The following is an 11,099-nucleotide window of genomic DNA, read 5'->3' as shown; positions in this document are numbered from 1 at the left end:
GTTACTGACCTGTTGCTAGTTAAACTAGAGACGTTACTGACCTGTTGCTAGTTAATCCAGTCATGTTACTTACCTGTTGCTAGTTAAACTAATTAGGCTACTGACCTGTTGCTAGATAAACTTTAGACGTTACTGACCTGTTGCTTGTTAAAGTAGTTACGTTACTGACCTGTTGCTAGTTAAACTAATTAGGCTACTGACCTGTTGCTAGTTAAACTAGTTACGTTACTGACCTGTTGCTAGTTAAACTAGATACGTTACTGACCTGTTGCTAGTTAATCCAGTGATGTTACTGACCTGTTGCTAGTTAAACTAATTAGGCTACTGACCTGTTGCTAGTTAAACTTGAGACGTTACTGACCTGTTGCTAGTTAAACTAGTTACGTTACTGACCTGTTTCTAGTTAAACTAATTACGTTACTGACCTGTTGCTAGTTAAACCAGTCATGTTACTGACCTGTTGCTAGTTAAAACAGTCATGTTACTGACCTGTTGCTAGGTGAACCAATTACGCTACTGACCTGTTGCTAGTTAAACTAGAGACGTTACTGAACTGTTGCCAGTTAAACCAGTCATGTCACTGGCCCGTTGCCAGTTAAACCAGTCATGTTAGTGACCTGTTGCTTGTTAAAACAGTCATGTTACTGACCTGTTGCTAGTTAAACTAGAGACGTTACTGACCTGTTGCTATTTAAACTCGAGACGTTACTGAACTGTTGTTTGTTAAACCAGTTATGTTACTGACCTTTTGCTAGTTCAACCAGTCATGTTACTGACCTGTTGCTAGTTAAACTAATTATGTTACTGACCTGTTACCAGTCAAACCAGTCATGTCACTGACCTGTCTCTATTTAAACTCGAGACGTTACTGAACTGTTGTTTGTTAAACCAGTCATGTTACTGACCTGTTGCTAGTTCAACCCGTCATGTTACTGACCTGTTGCTAGTTAAACTAATTATGTTACATACCTGTTGCTAGTTGAACCAGTCATGTCACTGACCTGTTGCTATTTAAACTCGAGACGTTACTGACCTGTTGCTAGTTGATCCAGTCATGTTACTGACCTGTTGCTAGTTAAACCAGTCATGTTACTGATCTGTTGCTAGTTAAACTAATTACGTTACTGACCTGTTGCAAGATAAGCCAGTCATGTTACTGACCTGTTGCTAAGTAAACCAGTCATGTTACTGACCTGTTGCTAGTTAAACCAGTCATGTCACTGACCTGTTGCCAGATAAGCCAGTCATGTTACTGACCTGTTGCTAAGTAAACCAGTCATGTTACTGACCTGTTGCTAGTTAAACCAGTCATGTCACTGACCTGTTGCTCATTAAACCAGTCATGTTACTGACCTTTTGCCAGTTAAACCAGCAATGTTACTGAGCTGTTGCTAGTTAAACCAGTCATGTTACTGACCTGTTGCCAGATAAACCAGTCATGTTACTGACATGTTGCTAGTTAAACCAGTCATGTTACTGACCTGTTGCTAGGTCAACAAGAGACGTTACTGACCTGTTGCTAGTTAAACCAGTCATGTTACTGATCTGTTGCTAGTTAAACTAATTATGTTACTGACCTGTTACCAGTTAAACCAGTCATGTCACTGGCCTGTTGCCAGTGAAACCAGTCATGTTACTGACTTGTTGCTAGGTAAACAGATTGCGCTACTGACCTGTTGCTAGTTAAACTAGAGACGTTACTGACCTGTTGCTAGTTAATCCAGTCATGTTACTGACCTGTTGCTAGTTAAACTAATTAGGCTACTGACCTGTTGCTAGTTAAACTTGAGACGTTACTGACCTGTTGCTAGTTAAACTAGTTACGTTACTGACATCTTGCTAGTTAAACTAGATACGTTACTGACCTGTTGCTAGATAATCCAGTCATGTTACTGACCTGTTGCTAGTTAAACTAATTAGGCTACTGACCTGTTGCTAGTTAAACTTGAGACGTTACTGACCTGTTGCTAGTTAAACTAGTTACGTTACTGACCTGTTGCTAGTTAAACCAGTCATGTTACTGACCTGTTGCTAGTTAAACCAGTCATGTTACTGACCTGTTGCTAGGTGAACCAATTACGCTACTGACCTGTTGCTTGTTAAAACAGTCATGTTAGTGACCTTTTGCTAGTTAAACTAGAGATGTCACTGACCTGTTGCTAGGTAAACTAGAGACGTTACTGACCTGTTGCTCTTTAATCTCGAGACGTTACTGAACTGTTGTTTGTTAAACCAGTCATGTTACTGATCTGTTGCTAGTTAAACTACTTATGTTACATACCTGTTGCTAGTTCAACCGATCATGTCACTGACCTGTTGCTATTTAAACTCGAGACGTTACTGAACTGTTGCTTGTTAAACCAGCCATGTTACGGACGTATTGCTAGTTCAACCAGTCATGTTACTGATCTGTTGCTTGTTAAACCAGTCATGTTAGTGACCTGTTACCAGTTAAACCAGTCATGTCACTGGCCTGTTGCCAGTTAAACCAGTCATGTCAATGACCTGTTGCTTGTTAAACCAGTCATGTTAGTGATCTGTTGCTAGTTAAACTAGAGACGTTACTGAACTGTTGCCAGTTAAACCAGTCATGTCACTGACCTGTTGCTATTTAAACTCGACACATTACTGAACTGTGTTTTGTTAAACCAGTCATGTTACTGACCTGTTGCTAGTTAAACTACTTATGTTATATACCTGTTGCTAGTTCAACCGATCATGTCACTGACCTGTTGCTATTTAAACTCGAGACGTTACTGAACTGTTGCTTGTTAAACCAGCCATGTTACTGACCTATTGCTAGTTCAACCAGTCATGTTACTGATCTGTTGCTTGTTAAACCAGTCATGTTAGTGACCTGTTACCAGTTAAACCAGTCATGTCACTGGCCTGTTGCCAGTTAAACCAGTCATGTCAATGACCTGTTTCTTATTAAACCAGTCATGTTAGTGATCTGTTGCTAGTTAAACTAGAGACGTTACTGAACTGTTGCCAGTTAAACCAGTCATGTCACTGACCTGTTGCTATTTAAACTCGAGACATTACTGAACTGTGTTTTGTTAAACCAGTCATGTTACTGACCTGTTGCTAGTTCAACCAGTCATGTTACTGATCTGTTGCTAGTTAAACTAAGTATGTTACATACCTGTTGCTAGTTAAACCAGTTATGTTACTGACCTGTTGCTAGTTCAACCAGTCATGTTACTGATCTGTTGCTAGTTAAACTAATTATGTTACATACCTGTTGCTAGTTTAACTAATTATGTTACTGACCTGTTACCAGTTAAAGCAGTCATGTCACTGGCCCGTTGCCAGTTAAACCAGTCATGTTAGTGACCTGTTGCTTGTTAAAACAGTCATGTTAGTGACCTGTTGCTAGTTAAACTAGAGATGTCACTGACATGTTGCTAGGTAAACTAGAGACGTTACTGACCTGTTGCTATTTAACCTCGAGACGTTACTGAACTGTTGCTTGTTAAACCAGCCATGTTACTGACCTATTGCTAGTTAAACCAGTCACGTCACTGGCCTGTTGCCAGTTAAACCAGTCATGTTAGTGACCCGTTGCTTGTTAAACCAGTCATGTTAGTGACCTGTAGCTAGTTAAACTAGAGACGTTACTGAACTGTTGCCAGTTAAACCAGTCATGTCATTGACCTGTTGCTAGGTAAACTAGAGACGTTACTGACCTGTCGCTAGTTAATCCAGTCATGTTACTGACCTGTTGCTATTTACACCAGTCATGTCACTGACCTGTTGCTAGTTAAACTAATTATGTTACTGACCTGTTACCAGTTAAACCAGTCATGTCACTGACCTGTTGCTATTTAAACTCGAGACGTTACTGAACTGTTGTTTGTTAAACCAGTCATGTTACTGACCTGTTGCTAGTTCAACCAGTCATGTTACTGATCTGTTGCTAGTTAAAATAATTTTGTTACATACCTGTTGCTAGTTAAACCAGTCATGTCACTGACCTGTTGCTATTTAACCTCGAGATTTTACTGAATTGTTGCTTGTTAAACCAGCCATGTTACTGACCTATTGCTAGTTAAACCAGTCACGTCACTGGCCTTTTGCCAGTTAAACCAGTCATGTTAGTGACCCGTTGCTTGTTAAACCAGTCATGTTAGTGACCTGTAGCTAGTTAAACTAGAGACGTTACTGAACTGTTGCCAGTTAAACCAGTCATGTCACTGACCTGTTGCTAGGTAAACTAGAGACGTTACTGACCTGTCGCTAGTTAATCCAGTCATGTTACTGACCTGTTGCTATTTACACCAGTCATGTCACTGACCTGTTGCTAGTTAAACTAATTATTTTACTGACCTGTTACCAGTTAAACCAGTCATGTCACTGACCTGTTGCTATTTAAACTCGAGACGTTACTGAACTGTTGTTTATTAAACCAGTCATGTTACTGACCTGTTGCTAGTTCAACCAGTCATGTTACTGATCTGTTGCTAGTTAAACTACTTATGTTACATACCTGTTGCTAGTTCAACCGATTATGTCACTGACCTGTTGCTATTTAAACTCGAGACGTTACTGAACTGTTGCTTGTTAAACCAGCCATGTTACTGACCTATTGCTAGTTCAACCAGTCATGTTACTGATCTGTTGCTTGTTAAACCAGTCATGTTAGTGACCTGTTACCAGTTAAACCAGTCATGTCACTGGCCTGTTGCCAGTTAAACCAGTCATGTCACTGACCTGTTGCTTGTTAAACCAGTCATGTTAGTGATCTGTTGCTAGTTAAACTAGAGACGTTACTGAACTGTTGCCAGTTAAACCAGTCATGTCACTGACCTGTTGCTATTTAAACTCGACATATTACTGAACTGTGTTTTGTTAAACCAGTCATGTTACTGACCTGTTGCTAGTTCAACCAGTCATGTTACTGATCTGTTGCTAGTTAAACTAATTATGTTACATACCTGTTGCTAGTTAAACCAGTCATGTTACTGATCTGTTGCTAGTTAAAACCATCATGTTACTGACCTGTTGCTAGTTCAACCAGTCATGTTACTGATCTGTTGCTAGTTAAACTAATTATGTTACATACCTGTTGCTAGTTAAACCAGTCATGTCACTGACCTGTTGCTATTTAAACTCGAGACGTTACTGAACTGTTGTTTGTTAAACCAGTCATGTTACTGACCTGTTGCTAGTTAAACTAATTATGTTACATACCTGTTTCTAGTTAAACTAATTATGTTACTGACCTTTTGCTAGTTAAACTAATTATGTTACATACCTGTTGCTAGTTAAACCAGTCATGTCACTGACCTGTTGCTATTTAAACTCGAGACGTTACTGAACTGTTGTTTGTTAAACCAGTCATGTTACTGACCTTTTGCTAGTTCAACCAGTCATGTTACTGATCTGTTGCTAGTTAAACTAATTATGTTACATACCTGTTGCTAGTTAAACCAGTCATGTCACTGACCTGTTGCTAGTTCAACCAGTCATGTTACTGATCTGTTGCTAGTTAAGCTAATTATATTACTGACATTTTACCAGTTAAACCAGTCATGTCACTGGCCTTTTGCCAGTTAAACCAGTCATGTTAGTGACCCGTTGCTTGTTAAACCTGTCATGTTAGTGACCTGTTGCTAGTTAAACTAGAGACGTTACTGAACTGTTGCCAGTTAAACCAGTAATGTCACTGACCTTTTGCTAGGTAAACTAGAGACGTTACTGACCTGTTGCTAGTCGATCCAGTCATGTTACTGACCTGTTGCTATTTAAACCAGTCATGTTACTGACCTGTTGCTAGCTAAACTAATTATGTTACTGACCTGTTACCAGTTAAACCAGTCATGTCACTGACCTGTTGCTAGTTAAACTCGAGATGTTACTGAACTGTTGTTTGTTAAACCAGTCATGTCACTGACCTGTTGCTAGTTCAACCATTCATGTTACTGATCTTTTGCTAGTTAAACTAATTATGTTACATACCTGTTGCCAGTTAAACCAGTCATGTCACTGACCTGTTGCTATTTAAACTCGAGACGTTACTGAACTGTTGTTTGTTAAACCAGTCATGTTACTGACCTTTTGCTAGTTCAACCAGTCATGTTACTGATCTGTTGCTAGTTAAACTAATTATGTTACATACCTGTTGCTAGTTAAACCAGTCATGTCACTGACCTGTTGCTAGTTCAACCAGTCATGTTACTGATCTGTTGCTAGTTAAGCTAATTATATTACTGACATTTTACCAGTTAAACCAGTCATGTCACTGACCTGTTGCTATTTAAACTCGAGACGTTACTGAACTGTTGCTTGTTAAACCAGCCATGTTACTGACCCGTTGCTAGTTCAACCAGTCATGTTACTGATCTGTTGCTAGTTAAACTAATTATGTTACATACCTGTTGCTAGTTATACCAGTCATGTCACTGACCTGTTGCTATTTCAACTCGAGACGTTACTGAACTGTTGCTTGTTAAACCAGCCATGTTACTGACCTATTGCTAGTTCAACCAGTCATGTTACTGATCTGTTGCTAGTTAAGCTAATTATGTTACTGACCTGTTACCAGTTAAACCAGTCAGGTCACTGGCCTTTTGCCAGTCAAACCAGTCATGTTAGTGACCTGTTGCTTGTTAAACCAGTCATGTTAGTGACATGTGGCTAGTTAAACTAGAGACGTTACTGACCTGTTGCTAGTTAAACCAGTCATGTTACTGACCTGTTGCTAGTTAAACTGATTATGTCACTGACCTTTTACCAGTTAAACCAGTCATGTCACTGACCTGTTGCTATTTAAATTCGAGACGTTACTGAACTGTTGCTTGTTAAACCAGCCATGTTACTGACCTATTGCTAGTTTAACCAGTCATGTTACTGATCTGTTTCTAGTTAAACTAATTATGTTACTGACTTGTTACCAGTTAAACCAGTCATATCACTGGCCTGTTGCCAGTTAAAGCAGTCATGTTACTGACCTGTTTCCAGTTAAATCAGTCATGTTAGTGACCTTTTGCTAGTTAAACCAGTTATGTTACTGACCTGTTGCCAGTTAAATTAGAGTCGTTACTGACCTGTTTCCAGTTAAATCGGTCATGTTAGTGACCTTTTGCTAGTTAAACCAGTTATGTCACTGACCTGTTGCCAGTTAAACTCGAGACGTTACTGACCTGTTGCTAGTTAATCCAGTCATGTTACTGACCTGTTGCTAGTTAAACCAGTCATGTTACTGACCTGTTGCTAGTTAAACCAGTCATGTTACTGACCTGTTGCTACTTAAACTCGAGATGTTACTGAACTTTTGTTTTTCTTAAACCAGTCATGTTACTGACCTGTTGCTAGTTCAACCAGTCATGTTACTGATCTGTTGCTAGTTAAACTAATTATGTTACATGCCTGTTGCTAGTTAAACCAGTCATGTCACTGACCTGTTGCTATTTAACCTCGAGACGTTACTGAACTGTTGCTTTTTAAACCAGCCATGTTACTGATCTATTGCTAGTTCAACCAGTCATGTTACTGATCTGTTGCTAGTTAAGCTAATTATGTTACTGGCCTGTTACCAGTTAAACCAGTCATGTCACTGGCCTGTTGCCAGTTAAACCAGTCATGTCAATGACCTGTTGCTTGTTAAACCAGTCATGTTAGTGATCTGTTGCTAGTTAAACTAGAGACGTTACTGAACTGTTGCCAGTTAAACCAGTAATGTCACTGACCTGTTGCTAGGTAAACTAGAGACGTTACTGACCTGTTGCTAGTTAATCCAGTCATGTTACTGACCTGTTGCTAGTTAAACCAGTCATGTTACTGACCTTTTGCGAGTTAAACTAATTATGTTACTGACCCTTTACCAGTTAAACCAGTCATGTCACTGGTCTGTTGCCAGTCAAACCAGTCATGTTAGTGACCTGTTGCTATTTAAACTCGAGACGTTACTGAACTGTTGCTTGTTAAACCAGCCATGTTACTTACCTATTGCTAGTTCAAATACTCATGTTACTGATCTGTTGCTAGTGAAACTAATTATGTTACTGACCTGTAACCAGTTAAACCAGTCATGTCATTGGCCTGTTGCCAGTTAAACCAGTCATGTCACTGACCTGTTGCTAGGTAAACTAGAGACGTTACTGACCTGTTGTTAGTTAATACAGTCATGTTACTGACCTGTTGCTAGTTAAACCAGTCATGTTACTGACCTGTTGCTAGTTAAACTAATTATGTTACTGACCTGTTACCAGTTAAACCAGTCATGTCACTGACCTGTTGCTATTTAAACTCGAGATGTTACTGAACTGTTGTTTGTCAAACCAGTCATGTTACTGACCTGTTGCTAGTTCAACCAGTCATGTTACTGACCTGTTGCTACTTAAACTAATTATGTTACATACCTGTTGCTAGTTAAACCAGTCATGTCACTGACCTATTGCTATTTAAACTCGAGACGTTACTGAACTGTTGCTTGTTAAACCAGTCATGTTACTGACCTGTTGCTAGTTCAACCAGTCATGTTACTGATCTGTTGCTAGTTAAACTAGTTATGTTACTGACCTGTTGCCAGTTAAACCAGTCTTGTCACTGGCCTGTTGCCAGTTAGACCAGTCATGTTAGTGACCTGTTGGTTGTTAAACCAGTCATGTTAGTGACCTGTTGCTAGTTAAACTAGAGACGTTACTGAACTGTTGCCAGTTAAACCAGTCATGTCACTGACCTGTTGCTAGGTAAACTAGAGACGTTACTGACCTGTTGTTAGTTTAACCAGTCATGTTACTGACCTTTTGCTAGTTAAACTAATTATGTTACTGACCTGTTACCAGTTAAACCAGTCATGTCACTGACCTGTTGCTAGGTAAACTAGAGACGTTACTGACCTGTTGCTAGTTAAACCAGTCATGTTACTGACCTGTTGCTAGTTAAACTGATTATGTTACTGACCTGTTTCCAGTTAAATCAGTCATGTTAGTGACCTTTTGCTAGTTAAACCAGTTATGTTACTGACCTGTTGCTAGTTAATCCAGTCATGTTACTGACCTGTTGCTAGTTAAACCAGTCATGTTACTGACCTGTTGCTAGTTAAACCAGTCATGTTACTGACCTGTTGCTACTTAAACACGAGATGTTACTAAACTGTTGTTTTTCTTAAACCAGTCATGTTACTGACCTGTTGCTAGTTCAACCAGTCATGTTACTGATCTGTTGCTAGTTAAACTAATTATGTTACATGCCTGTTGCTAGTTAAACCAGTCATGTCACTGACCTTTTGCTATTTAAACTCGAGACGTTACTGAACTGTTGCTTGTTAAACCAGCCATGTTACTGACCTATTGCTAGTTAAACCAGTCATGTTACTGATCTGTTGCTAGTTAAACTAATTATGTTACTGACCTGTTACCAGTTAAACCAGGCATGTCACTGGCCTGTTGGTAGTTAAACTAATCACGCTACTGACCTGTTGCTTGTTAAACCAGTCATGTTAGTGACCTGTTGCTAGTTAAACTAAAGACGTCACTGAACTGTTGCTAGTTAAACCAGTCATGTTACTGACCTGTTGCTAGTTAAACTAATTATGTTACTGACCTGTTACCAGTTAATCCAGTCATGTCACTGACCTGTTGCTAGTTAAACTGGAGACGTTACTGACCTGTTGCTAGTTAAACCAGTCATGTCTCTGACCTGTTGCTAGTTAAACTAATTACGCTACTGACCTGTTGCTAGTTAATCCAGTCATGTTCCGGATCTGTTGCTAGTTAAACTCGAGACGTTACTGAACTGTTGCTTGTTAAACCAGCCATGTTACTGACCTATTGCTAGTTTAACCAGTCATGTTACTGATCTGTTGCTAGTTAAACTAATTATGTTACTGACCTGTTACCAGTTAAACCAGTCATGTCACTGGCCTGTTGCCAGTTAAACCAGTCATGTTACTGACCTGTTGCCAGTTAAACCAGTCATGTTACTGACCTTTTGCCAGTTAAACCAGTCATGTTAGTGACCTGTTGCTAGTTAAACCAGTTATGTTACTGACCTGTTGCCAGTTAAATTAGAGTTGTTACTGACCTGTTGCTAGTTAAACCAGTCATGTCACTGACCTGTTGCTATTTAAACTCGAGACGTTACTGAACTGTTGCTTGTTAAACCAGCCATGTTACTGACCTATTGCTAGTTTAACCAGTCATGTTACTGATCTGTTGCTAGTTAAACTAATTATGTTACTGACTTGTTACCAGTTAAACCAGTCATATCACTGGCCTGTTGCCAGTTAAAGCAGTCATGTTACTGACCTGTTTCCAGTTAAATCAGTCATGTTAGTGACCTTTTGCTAGTTAAACCAGTTATGTTACTGACCTGTTGCTAGTTAATCCAGTCATGTTACTGACCTGTTGCTAGTTAAACCAGTCATGTTACTGACCTGTTGCTAGTTAAACCAGTCATGTTACTGACCTGTTGCTACTTAAACACGAGATGTTACTAAACTGTTGTTTTTCTTAAACCAGTCATGTTACTGACCTGTTGCTAGTTCAACCAGTCATGTTACTGATCTGTTGCTAGTTAAACTAATTATGTTACATGCCTGTTGCTAGTTAAACCAGTCATGTCACTGACGTGTTGCTAGTTAAACTAATTATGTTACTGACCTGTTACCAGTTAAACCAGGCATGTCACTGGCCTGTTGGTAGTTAAACTAATCACGCTACTGACCTGTTGCTTGTTAAACCAGTCATGTTAGTGACCTGTTGCTAGTTAAACTAAAGACGTCACTGACCTGTTGCTAGTTAAAGTAATTATGTTTCTGACCTGTTACCAGTTAATCCAGTCATGTCACTGACCTGTTGCTAGTTAAACTGGAGACGTTACTGACCCGTTGCTAGTTAAACCAGTCATGTCTCTGACCTGTTGCTAGTTAAACTAATTACGCTACTGACCTGTTGCTAGTTAATCCAGTCATGTTCCGGATCTGTTGCTAGTTAAACTCAAGACGTTACTGAACTGTTGCTTGTTAAACCAGCCATGTTACTGACCTATTGCTAGTTTAACCAGTCATGTTACTGATCTGTTGCTAGTTAAACTAATTATGTTACTGACCTGTTACCAGTTAAACCAGTCATGTCACTGGCCTGTTGCCAGTT

This window comes from Telmatherina bonti (genome assembly GCF_933228915.1).
Source record: "Telmatherina bonti genome assembly, chromosome: 22".
Lineage (NCBI taxonomy): Eukaryota > Metazoa > Chordata > Actinopteri > Atheriniformes > Telmatherinidae > Telmatherina > Telmatherina bonti.
The sequence above is the reverse complement of the archived record's forward strand: the minus strand, read 5'-3'. Positions refer to the sequence as shown.